The sequence below is a fragment of the Canis lupus genome, chromosome 5 (assembly GCF_003254725.2).
Source record: "Canis lupus dingo isolate Sandy chromosome 5, ASM325472v2, whole genome shotgun sequence".
NCBI classification, from domain to species: Eukaryota; Metazoa; Chordata; class Mammalia; order Carnivora; family Canidae; genus Canis; species Canis lupus.
Genome location: NC_064247.1, coordinates 57,821,367 through 57,835,497, shown reverse-complemented (window position 1 = coordinate 57,835,497; position 14,131 = coordinate 57,821,367). Strand labels below are relative to the sequence as shown.

Here is a 14,131-nt window from a genome sequence, read left to right as displayed (position 1 = left end):
AACTGGCCCTTTAAGAACACATTCCGTGCTCTGCGCTCCCGCCCGGGGCCCGCACCCCGGACACTTTAAAAGGACCCAGGTGGCCCCGGAGGCGAGGTGACGATGCCCCCACCCTGCCCCTGCGCCGGCCGCGGGCGGAGTGGCGGCGGCGCGGGTCCGCGCCCCTTCCCAGGACGGGGGCGGGGGGGGGACGCGCCCACAGTTCGGACGCGGGTCTGGCTGGGTTGGCTCCGTTTTATGGCATTTTATTCCTAATTAAAAAGCTTTGCGTCCCGCGTCGCCCCGGCCTGCTCTTCTCCCCGCGTCTCCCCGCGGCCCCCGCCCCGCCCCGCCCCCGCCCGAGGGGGTGTCCCAGCCGCGCGCGCCGATCCCGGCTCCGCCGAAGCCTCCTCCGGAGCCCCCTCCGGGCCCCGCCGCCCCCCTCGGCCTGCCCGGCTCCCGCCCCTCCCCTTCGCCCCCACCCCAGCGCTGCGGCTCCGGGCTCCGCGGCTCAAAAACAACAGCGGTGGCGCCGCCAGCTCCGCGCTCCGCCACAATCCCGGCGGCCGGGGACACTCGGACCCGCCGCGCTCCGTCCGCGCGGAACCGCGGAGAGCCGCGCGCGCGGGCACCGGGGAGGCTGCGCGGGGGGCCGGCGTCCGAACCCGGCCACCGCGGGGGCGGGCCCCAGGTGAGTACCCGCCGCGCGAGCCCCCGAGCTGGGCCACCCTCGGGGAAGTGGCCGCTCGCGGCCCAGGTGAGGAGCGGGCGGGAGGGCCGGCGGAGCAGGTGGCAGTGCGAGGGCGGGAGCTGACCGGGTGCTTCTACCTCGCAGCCCTCCGACGCGGAGGGGAACTCGAAACGTCCGGGCCAGGGGCCTGGGAACTCCTCCCGTGTGTCTGAGATTGGAGAGGGACATGGGGGCCGACGCAGGCGCTGACCCCGGCCCTGCCGGGGACGCGGGCTCTGCGGGCTTAGGGACCTAAAGCTTCCCCGGAGTCAGCCTGAGCGGGGCAGAGGTCGAGCCTTTGCTGGGGTCTCTGCAGCCGCGGGTGGGCTCCTGGCTGTGCGCCACTCCCCGTGTGCCCCATTTGTCGTGCCGTGAGACGAGTGGCACCCGAGCCCTCACCACGGGAGAGGTGAACGGGTAAGGGCGGAAGGACTAACACGGAGACCCTGGGGTCCTAGCCGAGGCGCTCAGGATGGCGAGGGGTGTGTGGCCGGTGCTACCCCCGAGGAAGAGCTCCACAAAACAGGGCTTGGCGGGAGCCAGAAGCGGCGGTGCGCCGGGCCTTCCCGCCTCCGCACTTCACAGCTGCCTTCCTGTCTGAATTCAACTGGCCGGAGCGTCCACGGTTTCAGGGGTGCCCAGCCTTGCACTCTGCTTGCAGCCCCAGACGGAGAAGGCACTCTCCGCCCTGCTCTGTTTCTCCCTGAACTGAATGCAGCCTCCACTGTTTCCGGCCCTAGGTGAGTGTTGACCACCGGCACCAACAGGGGCTCCAGGGGCAGCTCAGTCCCCTTGCCTGCGTCCTTCTGAGGGTCTGTCCCCCGCACCCCTCGCTCTGCCTGTCCCCGTGGGCTTCGTGGAGAACTGCCCGGTCAGAGGCTCCTTGGGCCTTGCTGCCAGGTTCTGGGGTTTGGGTGGGCCACCCCTAGCAGAACCCACTCAGTCTCAAGGTGAGGGGTCACTGGGAGAGGAAGGAAGGAACCTGGAGCTCAGAACTGGGAGTTGTTCTGCTTACCCCAGCCAGGGCAGGCTTCAGCCCATGGACCTCACCTGGCTGTCGCGCCACTGGCCAGAAACAACACAAGGTCACCCTCCTATCTCAGCCTCCCTCGTCCTCCTTGCTGGGAGCCTCCTAGCAAGTTTGGGTAGGAGACCTGGGGGGAATAGGGTGGTGCCTTCGAAGTACTCCCACCTGCACAGAAGGTCCTACCCTATCCTCCACTCCCCACCCAAGTTCAGGCTTCCTTTCCCTCTGGCCTGGAGGCAGCCCTGTAGACTCCAAGGTTCAGAAGACCCAATCTTCTTCTGGGGGCACCCCAGCTCACTCTGGCCCTCTCTCTCAGCTCAGAAGGTGATTAAAATCTTCTGGATCCTGGCCAAGCTGTGCCAGGACACTCTCTAGACTCTGGGACTGCACCCCTTTCCAGGGCCTGGGGAAGGAGGGCAGGTGGGAGGCTGCACTGTCTCTTCTCTGCCCCCTGCCAGGGCCCTGGGGCGGGGGTAGGGGCTGCAGCTCCGGGTCTGCCTGGGGAGAAAGAACCAGGGCTCAGAAATGACAGGAGATGACCTAGCTCCTGACATCCCCAGGTGCCGCTCGGGCAGCGCACTCACTCCCATCAGCCCCAGGCTGTTGCAGGAGCCTGGGCAGACTGTCCCCAAGGCCACGGCCCTGGCCTGGCCGGGCCCTGCCCCCGCGTGGCCGGATTTAGAACCGAGAACAGGTCAGGCTATGCAGAGTCCGCAGAGAGAAGGGTGAAGAAGAGGGAACCAGACATGGGTCCAGACCGCAGCCCAACGTTGCAGACATTTGGGGACTGGGACATGGGGGAACAGGTATGGGCCCGGTGAGGGTGAAACAGGAAGAGGAGTGCTTTTCAGCTTGTTGATACTGAAAGGTTGGAGGGCACTTTTCAAACCTTGCCAAGCTTCAGGGAGTCTTGTGACTGGCTTAGGGGACCTGGCACTGGGGTGTGGGAGTGCTGCCACTAACCTTGGCTTCCTACTGTGGGCCGAGTGGTCCACAGTCCAGAGGCCCGTGAGGTGTGGGCTACAGGGACACATCCTTCAGGCTATTAGGTTTTGGAACCGACTTTGTTGCTGGGGTCCAGGGTACTGGACAGAGGACTTTCCCCCTGCCTTTGCCACAGCCTGGAGTCCCACTTGAGACAGGAGCTCTGCCTACACAGCCTTTCCGGCCAGCAGGGAGGTGCTGATGGAGACCCAAGACCATTTAAACTCTTTTGGGAAGGGGCTGGGTTTGGGACCATGAGCAAGCTGGCCCTCAGTGCTGCAGTAAGCATTATAGCAGGCAGCCAGGAAGCAGGTCACCAACTCCAGGACGCCCCGGAAGCCTTGAGTAATGATACTGCCTGAACTCCCAACGATACTGTGGACTCCCAGAGCTTAGTGTCTTGGGTGAGAGGGTCCCTTTGCTTGGCTAGGACTCACACCCCCTGCCAACTCGAAAGGCTTGGACTCTGGAGAGGTCTGCATTGTGGCCTGTGTGTACCGGAAGGTGCAGGGTCCTAACCAGCCCCGTCACCTGTCCACGCAGAGCCCAGCTTCAGCTTGTGCACGGGCAGGTGGGAATGGGAAGTCCCCGTAGGCCAGATGCACTGACCCAGACAGATTCTCACTGCCCCCTCTCCCTGGCCCCTAGCCCTATCTGTGCCCCTGAAATTTGGCCAAAGGCTTCCAGGCACTCAGTCTCTGGCCTCAATTGGATTCCAGGTCAGGCTTTGCTCACCCTCCAGTTCCTGCTCAGAAAAAGTGAGTAGCTAAAAGAATAACAGCACACCACCCTTAGTTTACATATGGGCTCTCCCTGGAGATCTGCTGCCCTGAAAGGGTCCAGACTACCAGTCCTCAGCCCACCCCCATCACAGGCTGAGATGGGGGTCTCCCTCTCTAGGCACATTCTCCTGCCCTATGTTAGGTGGAAATGTCTCCCAGATTTGAGCAACAGAAGGCTTAGAGACCACCAGGGATGCTTGGGGACAATCTGGTTTGGTTCCCACTCCACGGAAACGGAGGTGGTCCTGGCACCCAGCAGGGGGCTCAGTGCGGACTGGATGCCCTGCCTTCCAGCCCTGGGGCCAATAGCTAGCTTGAGTGTTTGGTCTAGAAAGGGGGAAGGGTTGGGGCATGGACTGTCTCTGGGAGAATTTGTCCTCCCCAGGGTGGCCTCCACACTGTTCCAGAGTGGGTGCCTCAGCTCCAGACCGGGGCCACCACAACCACCCCCAAGGCTCTGGGGTTAATATTCCAGGCCCCCTTTTGCCTTTCTTCCTACGCAGAGCCCAGGGAAGCTGGCTGTGACCCAGCTAACTTTGGAGGACAACGGGGCCCACAGGCTCTGATTTCTGGCCCAGCGAGTTCACAGAGTGGTGTGGCAAGGCTGTTTGTTCCCTGTGCTGCTCACAGTCAAGGTCTCCGGGTGCCCACGACCACTCCCTGCTCTGGAGCGGGTCCTGAGAGCGTCGGGGCACTCTCAACCAAGACGTCCCAGGAATGCGAACCATGTAGTCGATTTCGAACAAACCCCAGATGTTTGGAAACCTACTTCCTTCACAGGCAGGAGGACATGGTTCCTTGCAGATGGACAGCCTCTTGGGAGGGCCCCAAAAGATTTCTCGTCCCTAATCTACATCCCCGAGTCCTGGGTGGGGCAACTATCTCTCCAGAGCGCGCAGATGCGTGCGCGACGGCACCTGGGGCCTGCCACGTGCAGTTGGGGGCGTAATCAGGAATATTTTTGTTTGTTTTGTTTTTAATTTAAGAGATCGAAGCTGTGGGCCTGAGCTCCCCATTTGAATTCCCGGGGAGGAGGTTGGCTCCAGCCAGGATCCCGGGCCCAAGCCGGCTGTCACGAAGTGCAGGAAGCCCCCGAATGCTGCTTCCCCCGCTGCGCGCACGGTGGCCGGGACTACGCGGCGGCTCCGCAGCGGGGCTCCTGCAGCTGCGCGCGGGCTCCGGCTTCTACTGCGGGAGTAGCGAACCGAATCGTTCCCACGCTTCCTCTCCATCCCGGACCTCTCAACACCCGCCAACGAATGCCGCAGCCGGTTTGCGCCGACGCCGACCCCTGCGCGGGTCCTGCGCCGCCCGGAGCGGGGACTTCGCGCGGCGCTCACGCTCGGGCCGCCCGCCTGCGCGCCGGGAGCCACCGCGTTCCCCCGAGCGCCCGGCCCAGCAGCGCCGCGGAGCTTCGCGCCGCGGAGGTGGTGCCGTGGCTCCGAAGGACGCTACCCGCGTGGACGCGGCCGCCTCCTGCCCCGGTTCCCGCTGAGCTCCGGCAGGGCCGTGGCGGCCACGGAAAAGGCAAGCCGGGTCGCTATCCCGCCGCCCGAGTCCCGGGGCCGCTGCGGGGGAGTCTGCCCTCCGCCTCCCCAAACGCCCCAGATCCCGAGACACGGCCCAGACTCCTGGTAACTTCGCAGACGCTCAGGGTCGGCCTGCGCCGCGATCCACAGGCCGGCTTGCAAAGCCCCTCCTCTCTGTCCTCTCTCGGCTCTGGTCCCTGCTCCCACACCGGCCACCCTCTTAGTTTGGAAACCGAATTTCGCCTTGCGTCCTGCGGGCCGACAGGACGCAGACGTAACCCTGCAAATGCCCTGCAGGGATTGCTTCCCGCCTCGGCTGCAGCATCTGTGAAGTGGCGCCCCACTTCCCCGCGCCCCTCTCGCTGGCTTCTGCGGGTGGGTCGGAGACCCGACGGACTGTTGGGAACCCCGGCGGGACTAGCGCAGCCCACCCCCTGGGGCCGTTTGCCGGCCGAGGCCCCGAGGCGGTACCCAGACTGGAAGGGCCCCGGCCTGTCCCGCGGTGCATCCCGCGTCCCCTCCAGGGCTCGGTGGAGGGGGTGAGGATCCAGCCCCGCCGGCTGGGCGGCTCCTCTCCACCCCTGCACGTTCCTCCGCGCCGCGATGCAGGGAGGCTGAACACCCCAGCCGCCCTACTGTCGGGCCGTACCACCGGGCTCCCCAAACCCCGTGGAGGGCGGATCCGGGGCTGCAGGGGCGAGGACGGGCGGCAGAGGCCTTAGTCCCAGGTGAGCTCCCAGAAGGGAGTCCTCGCCCTCTCCCTCCTCCTCCCCACGCTGGGGCGGCGGGAGGTTCCGGGCGCCTGAGCAGGCTAGTCCCGGCCCGTCTGGGCGGGGCCAAGAAGGCGTGACCTTGGGCTTGCGGTCGCCGCACTCCACCCCGCCTAAGGGTGACTGCGGGGCTGGGGGTAGGGACCCAACGGGAGGGCCCGGCCGACTGCGCTCTACCCTGGGCAGGTCCGAGGGAGGGAGGCAGGGGAAGGGAAATGCGGTGGCCAAGGGGATGCCCGGAGGGACACCCTCTCCCCTGCCGCCATTCTAAACTAGTACTGAGGGGAGCGGAGCTGATGAAGACCAGGATTGCCTCTGGGGGAGGGAAAACTTACCTCTCCTGCAGAATAACCGGAATCAGGGAGCCCCACCCTCCCTGTCTCCCAGGACCCGGCCTCCTGCCCCTGCCCCAGGCGCCCATGACCCTCAGGCTCTAGGAATGGAGCAGGGCCCAGCCTCTCTTGGCTCTGGTGCCTGATGCCTAAACTTTAACACCTGCAGGGCTTGCAGTGTCCAGCTCCCCAGCCCTCCTTCCCTTCTGCATCCTGGATGAAGCTACAGTGAAGGAACGCCGGAGGCCCAGATGGCAGGAACACACCTGCACCCAGCACAGACCCATGCACCCACTGCAGCCCAGGCCAGTGAAGAGACCTCACTGAGGATCCACTGTGTGCCAGGCCTGTGCTAGGGTGAAGAGGGCAGGGTCCTGGCTGTGAGCAGCTCTTCATTTATGGGACAGACCCCCTCACCCCCAGGAGAGCCACAGAATTAGGATGGGAGTTCAGGGTGGAGAGCTCCAAAGGGTTTGGGCACATGGCCTTCCCTGTTCCCCTCCAGGCCTAGATCTAGAAGACAGTCCAGGTGGAGGGTGAAGACAAAACTTTAGGGAGTCAGACCCAACTTCTTCCTGACTCCCTCCTTCCGGTCCTTCCCTGCTATCAGCCCCCAGCTTACTGAGCACCCTGAATTCATAATGTGTAGTATGGGGGAAAACAAGCAGGGTATTGTGGAGACAACTGCATGCAGATGAGGGCTGGCACTTCCTGGGGGGGATCTCGGTTGTTGGAGCTGTCATTGGTAGGGATCCCTGCGCCCTCTAACTCCTCCTCATCCAGAACCCAGGTCAGTCTAGGAGCTCTGAGTTGGGGTCACAGAAAGCAGCTGCTCACTCCCTGGCTAGACACAGAGGGCAAGTCAGACCAGGAAGAACAGGGCTCCTGGGGACTTCAGATCCATCACCCATGCAGGTCTTATTGGGCTCCCAGAGCCAGGCCCCACCCTCTCAATCTTGACCTGCCCTAGTCTCACCTGGTCTCCTAGCATTGGTGATCAGTGCTTCCCCCCTCCCCCCAGGTCTACTCCTCCTCTCCAGGAGGCCGAGGCTCTGGGATCACACTGCAGCAATCTTGTATACACTGACATATGGCCAGAGGCCCCTCTATAAGGTGGAGTGCTCCTGGAACTGGCTGTCCTGTAGTACTGGTAAATACAGGGCCTATTTCCCCTCAGCAGACCTGCAGTTCCAGGGCATCTTGTGCCTCTACAAAGCCACAGGGCTGGCCCAAGTTTGGGAGCCTTCATGAATAAAAGAATGAGTCAGTAATGAATGAAGAGCACTGAGTGAGAAGGAAGTGATCTTTAGATCTGATTTCAGCCCCGAAGACCAGAGGCAATGGGGGGAGCGGTGATCTTACTGGACATCACAGTGGAGGCAGCAGCCCTGCACTGAGCACCTGAGTCTTAGTGACCTGTCCTTCACCTATCCCGACTTGCAAAGGGCTGCCCTGCTTCAGCAGCCTGATCCAGTCCCACGTGATGGGGACACAGCAGTGAGCAAGCCACCCAGGTCCCTAGCTGCATGCTGGAAAAGGCAGCTAGCTTGCTCAAGGGGGCCTCTGCGGGATGATGGGGGCAGAGGGTGATGGCAGAAAGAGAAACTTGGTCTATCTGTGGGGCTCTCTGGCTTGCAGTGGTGGAACACAGGTGGTCTGGGCTCCCGTGCCAGGCAGGATGCTGGCCTCTGCCCCACAGCTGGCCTCTGCTGTGTCACGGCACTGTGTGGCCCTCACAATGATCCCGTGTGGTAGGAACTATAATGGTTTGCACCTTACAAATGGAAAACTGGTGCTTAGAGGTACAGGGACATGTCATCAAGGCAGGAGAGTGAGATCCATCTGTCTGACCACAAAGCCCTCCTCCAGTGACATGCACAGCCAAGTGATGGGCTCCAGGGTGTGTGCACAACAGAGCCACTGCTGCAGAGGGATCTGTGTTTGGAGTGCCTTCTTGAGTTTCTTGGCAGTGCCAGGAGTGTGAGCCCCAGAGGGTGTGCTGGCATCGCAGTCACCCACTTGCTCCCGACAACCGCCAGGATATTTGTTTGTGGGTGTCCAGAAAGACTGAGCCACTTGCGATACGTATTTCCTCTGAGTCCAGCCCTTGCTGGGAAGTCCAGGTCCCCTTCTCCTTCCCAACACATACCTTCAAGGGCAGACACCCCAGAACTGTTCTTTGGCCCTCACTGGGACAGGCTCCACCATGCCCCCTCCTCAGCCGGTGGCTTCACAGGCTCAGTTCAAGGCTAACATGCCAAGCAAGTGATGCTCAGTGTCGAGGCTTCTACCAAGGCATTTCCAATCATAAAAAAATATGTGTCAGTTAAGTGTGTGTTGAGCCTGGACCACATGGGACATAGTTGTTCTAATAAACACGAGTAAGCCAGTTTTCACATTAGAGAAATAACGGTTTCTAGCAGAAATGTGGTGCTGTTAAAAGGGGTTAATTAATAAACAGCAGGTAATTGTTCGTGGCACATTGTGGCAGAGAGTAATTTCCATTTTAGAGGATGGAAGGGCCAAATACCCTCCCCACTCAGCATTTTTGTGTAATAATCACCTTGGCTTCACCTCCGCCTTTAATTTTTACAGCTGGAGCTGTTTACCATCTTCCAACTTTCACTAAAAAGGAAAAACCATCGCTTAAACAAAGCCATTGAGAACTCAGCATCGTATGTGGATTTCTTAACATAAATAAATCATACAAACCAAGATTTATGTTCTCCGAATGATGTCATTCATTGAAGGCTGCCTTCCCGATCAGATCAGCCTCTACCGATTTCCTTGTGTGTGTGCGCGCCCGCGCTTTCTGCAAAACAAGGGAGGCAGTGCTGGCCTCGGCCTCAACACTCCTGTCTCTCTGCTCAGCCCAGGACTCCAGCAAGGCCTGCCTACATTCGCCCAGGTTCTTACCATTTCAACCCCATGAATCGCTGTAAAGCTTTGCTTCTGAACAGTAAGTTCGGAGGCTGGAAGACTGTTCAAGCTTCCCGGGGAATTTCTGCAGACCCCAGCAGGAGCTGAAGGTCCTTTGGCTTCTCCAGAGTCTCCAGTGACGCTGGCTACAGAGGAATCACTTTGAAATGAATGAGGAACAGAAAAAAAACACCATTAATGGGGGAATGAGATATGGTTTACCCTTACCATGGAGGAATCTATGGTCATAAAAAGGAACAAAGTCCTGCCACACGCTGCAACTTGAATGAACTCAACATCATTCTCAGTGACAGGAGCTGGTCATGAAAGGCCACGTGCTATATGAGTCCATTTATATGAAATATCCAGGATGGGCAAATCCATAGGGAGAGAAGTTGGATGAGTGGTTGCCAGACGCTGGGGCAGGAGTAAGTGTGTGTTGGGGGGTGACTGCTCATAATAGATATGGGGCTCCTTCTACATGTGATGAAGATGCTCTGGAACCAGCTGGTTGAGATGGTTGTACAACACTGTGGATGTATAAATACTACTGAGACGTTCACTTTAAAATGGTCAATGTTGTGATATGTGAATTGTATCTCAATACACCTGGCATTAAAAGATCACCCCTGAGCATATTTGTTTAAAAGCTTCGTGCTCAACTTTAAATCCTTATTGGATTTGGAACTGAGCATATAGGGAGAGGAGTGTACAAGATGTCTGTGTGCAGCGTGAAAGGGATCACGTGAGTGCTGGCCCAGCACCTTGGGGAAGTCCAAATACATGACCATATTCCTATCTGTGCATCACCCCCACCCCACAATTGCATCCCCTTCCCACCAGCCCAGGGGTAAGTGTTACCCGGCTTTTTGTGTTAACCATCTCCTTGACTCGGTTTAAGCTTCACCACCTAATACAGATCCCTGGAAACGTGAGTCTGGCTGCAGAGTTTAATCAGGCTGAAATGAGTCAGGAGCATTAAAATCATGGCAAAGGGTAGGTGAGATGTGGTCCATTCACACCTGTGGATTGTCATTTGACCACTGGAAAGAATGGGACACTGAGACATCTGCAAACGTGGTGCTTAGTGAGAGAACCCAGTCACAAAAGGCCATGTGTTGTACGACTCTATTTATATGAAGTGTCCAGATCTGAGAAAGAGCAAGCAGGTTGCTGGTTGTCTGCCTAGCTGTGGAAGGAAAGGTGGTGGTGGCTTGGGCAGGTGAAGGTTTCAAGGGATGAGCCAGATCAGAGTCTAGCTCTCCAGCCCCTGGATTTTAACAGAAGACCCTCAGTTGGAAGCCAGGGTGAATTTGGGCTGACCAGTTACAGCCTGGACCTTTTATTAGTTCAAGCAGCATACATTCCCTGCACACCTAGCATGTGCCAGCATGGCCAGAGCCCCAGGGAAGAAGCCGTGGCCAAAACAGACACAGGCATCCTCCCCACGGAGCTCATGTTCTCACAGGGGAGGCAGCAGTGAGCAGGATACTTGAGGACTCTGCAGGGCAGGTGCAAAGTCTCTGCATGCTGCTGGGGATAATTTAGGAGGGAGACGAGGTGAGGAGCATGGCCAAGAAAGACATCTCTGGGGTGGTGGTGACATTTGAGCAGAGACGTGGCAAACTAAGACAAGAACACTGGGCGTGTCTAGGGAACAGCATTTGGGCATAGGGAACATCCAGTGCTGAGGCCCTGAGGCACAAGTGGCCAGGTGGCTGGAGCAGAAGGAGGGAGGGAAGGGGGGCAGGAAATCAGTGCAGGGGGGTGGGGGTGAGGTGGTGCAGATGAAGCCTGAAGATGGAGTTAAGACAGTCAATGAGCCAACCTTGAGGTAGGGAGTTCATCCGGTATGATCCTGGTGGGCTCGATAGAGTCACAAGGGACATGACATGTGGTACAGGGAGGCAAAAAGAGTCAACTGGCTTTGAATTGGATGAGAGTCCCAAGCCAAGGAATGCAGGTGGCTTTCTGAAGCCAGAAAAGACAACAAATGTGTGCTAGACCCTCCACACAGGAAGCCAGCCCTGCAAATCTTTCGATTTTTGCCCAGATTTTCCATCTGCAGAACTGCAAAATGGTAAAGTGTGCTGAGTTCGGCCACTGAGTTTGTGGCAATTTGTCACAGCAGCCACGAGAAAATTCACACAGGCAGCAGGGGAGACAGAGACTTCATCCACACGTGGTCAAGACAAGCTAGGGTCAGTCACTGCAGGGACATTGGCAGTGGCTGTCCTCACATCTGACGCTGCTCCGATGGGGACCGGCTGTCCTCTGCATCCCTCCTGTCCTTCTCATCCCAGCCATGGTCATCACTCCAGGAGCCGAAGCTGCCACCCCATGTGGGCTTCCCCTGGCTCATTCACTCCCCCGTGCCCACGTTATCTTGGCTTACTCTCCTGTCTGTGGAGCACATCCTCTAGGAACTTCTCATAAACCAGGAGATATATTTTTTAGGAGCATGCATGTCTGAAAGTGCATTTATTCCTCCCCCACCCCCCACCCCCGCCCCGGAGTGATAGTTTGGCTGGGTGTGGAATTCTAGACTATAGATGCTTTTCATCCAGAACCATAAGAACATCGCCCCTTGTCTTCTTGCTTCCAGAGTAGCCAATGAAAAGTGAGGAGAACCCATTCCCTTGTGGCTTGTGTGCTACCTGCGTTTTCGTCTTGGGAATCCTACAGAATCCTCTGTGTCCCAAGCATTCTGCTGTGTCCAGTGCTGCGCTCTGGTGTGTGTCTGGTTTCCTCCACTGTGGGTTCTTTCAATCTGGGAGCTTATGTCTTTCGGTTCTGGGAAGTTTTCTGGAAATATTTTGTTACATATTTCCTGCCCCCTATTTGCTCTGCTCTTTGTTTTTGGAAGCTGATGGTTACTATGACGTTTCCTTCTGTTCACGTGCTCTGTGTATGCTCCAGATGGCTTCGCTCTATTCCTTTTAGTCTCCTGTGGATCCTTGGTCACCTGTTCATGATCTGAAGTGGGGAGGATAGAGTTGGTTGGAAGATCTGAGGTAAGGGAGAGCTTGCTGCCTTTGACACCCACAGGAGGGTGATTCTGGAAGCGCTGGGCATCGGCATCCTTAGGGACCACTCTGAGGCCCAGGCATTCCTCCGGGGAGTGAGGCGGGTCCAATTGCTGGCACTCTGGGGGCCAAGTTGAGATCCCTGCAGTCAGTATCAGGTCATGGCTGCCTGCACTCTGGGGAATAGGCCTTTAGACTTTTGCGGACCTGAGAAGGGGGCAGGGAGCATCTAGGCATCTGTCTCCTCATGACCTCATTTCATGCTGTCTTCCTGATGGCAGCCATTGCATCCCTCGTCTCAGGCTTGCTTTCATGGCCAGTCCTGAGTTTGGGATGCTCTTGTATTAAATACAGTAAAATCCTACCTTCCACACTCTCTGTTCAGAGCTGTCACTCTGGTCTGTGAGCCAGTCACCGTGGGTCCATCTGCGAGTGGGCTTTCAAAAATCTGTGGCTGATCTGCCCTTGCCTGTCCTCTCCACCCTCATGGGTAAATGTCTCTTAAAATCTCTTTTCTGTGGTTGGAGTGGGCTTTGCAGAAGGAGCATATGTGTTGTGTTTAATCCACCATCTGCACCCGGCACCTTTCAGGGCTTCTGTGTCATTCCCACTCCCTCTCTTAGTTTCTGTGTGGCTATTTTAGAAAGGCTGTGTCCATTTGCTGTGTGGGGTCCAGAGGCTCAGAGTGAGGTTTTCTGGGTCCTGACCAGCAAATTCCCTGGAGATCCCATCACTATGGAACATTCCAGCCACATCTGTTGGTCCAGATGTGGCGTGGACTGCCATGTAGACAATGACATGATGTAGATGTGTGTGTGTTGCCCATACTGATGTGTCCCTGAAACATGGGATGGGGAGGTACCTTTAGGAATATGAATTTAAATATTAACAGTGATCTATACTGAGCAATGAGATTTCAGGGTACTATAACTTTTTTCTTTATTATACTTAGGTAAATTTCAGTTTTTCTCCAGTGACTATATGTTAATTATGTAATTGTTACAATGTTTAAAATTAAGAACAAAATGTTTCCTGTCCTTCAAGAGCTGGCTTAGATGTCATTACCTCCCAGAAACTTCTCTTGATCTCACTGTTGGTAATGCTCCCCTCACCCCACATGTGAGACGGGCATTAAATAAAACCTTATTTTCCAAATATCAATTTAATTTCTGAATTTAAGCCTCTTTTCTCTCAGGACGACTCTTTTCTCTATGGATGACTGGGGACATGCTATGAACTTAGGACTCAGTTTCCCAAGTTGTTCTGATGGGGGTGGGGCATCTGGCCCCAGGCTTCAAGCCTGAGGTGACAGGGTATGTAGGAACGCCAGCTCTGGGGTGAGCATCACTATGGCCTGGGTGCATCACAGCCTCCCTGTGCACGGGGGCTAGTCACACCTGCTTGGGCCCTAGTCTCCCCACTGCAGATGTGAGAAACTTGCCTGCCTCTGGGCTGCTGTGCCCAAAGGTCCTGATGCCTGAGGAGGACTGGAGTGGGGTGCAGAGCACGGAGCCAAACCCCTGCCAGGCTAGGCTTTTTGTTAGTTTCATTCATAATTGTGGTACAATACACGTAGAATTGACCATCTTAACCATTTTCAGGTGTCCAGTTTGGGACATTAAGCACATTCACACTGCTGTGCAGCCACCATCACCCATCCACAAACCCTTTTTGTTTCTCTAAATCATAACTCTGTCCCCATGAAACCTTGAATTCCCAGCTGCCTCCCAAGCTCCTGGTGCCCACCTTCCCACCTTCCTTCTCTGGGGATCTCCAAGGAGCGTGAGGACATGGAACTTGTCCTGTGTGTGGCTGATATCTCTCAGCACAATGTCCTTGGGAGGGTCCATCCCCAGGGTAGCATGTGCCCAGCTTCATTCCTTCCTAAAGCTGACTACTATCCCACATCATTCATCCATCCAATCACACTGGATGCCTGATTGCTTCCACCTCGCCAGGTTGTTCTCAGTGGTGTTTTCTCATCCCTTGTTGGAATGGGATTGCTTTTGCTCCTCTGCCCCAGGCTTCCCTGCATAGAAAGCTGTGGACTTCT

At 57.3% G+C, this 14,131-nt stretch overlaps 1 long non-coding RNA gene across 1 annotated transcript; it reads left to right on the top strand.

Annotated features, from left to right (window-relative positions):
• The first annotated feature begins 4,937 nt into the window (after positions 1-4,937).
• Positions 4,938-13,244, top strand: LOC112646960 (uncharacterized). The gene is made up of 2 exons (XR_007410869.1): positions 4,938-5,759; positions 6,303-13,244. It is a non-coding gene; the product is annotated as an uncharacterized LOC112646960 (long non-coding RNA).
• The last annotated feature ends 887 nt before the right edge of the window (positions 13,245-14,131 follow it).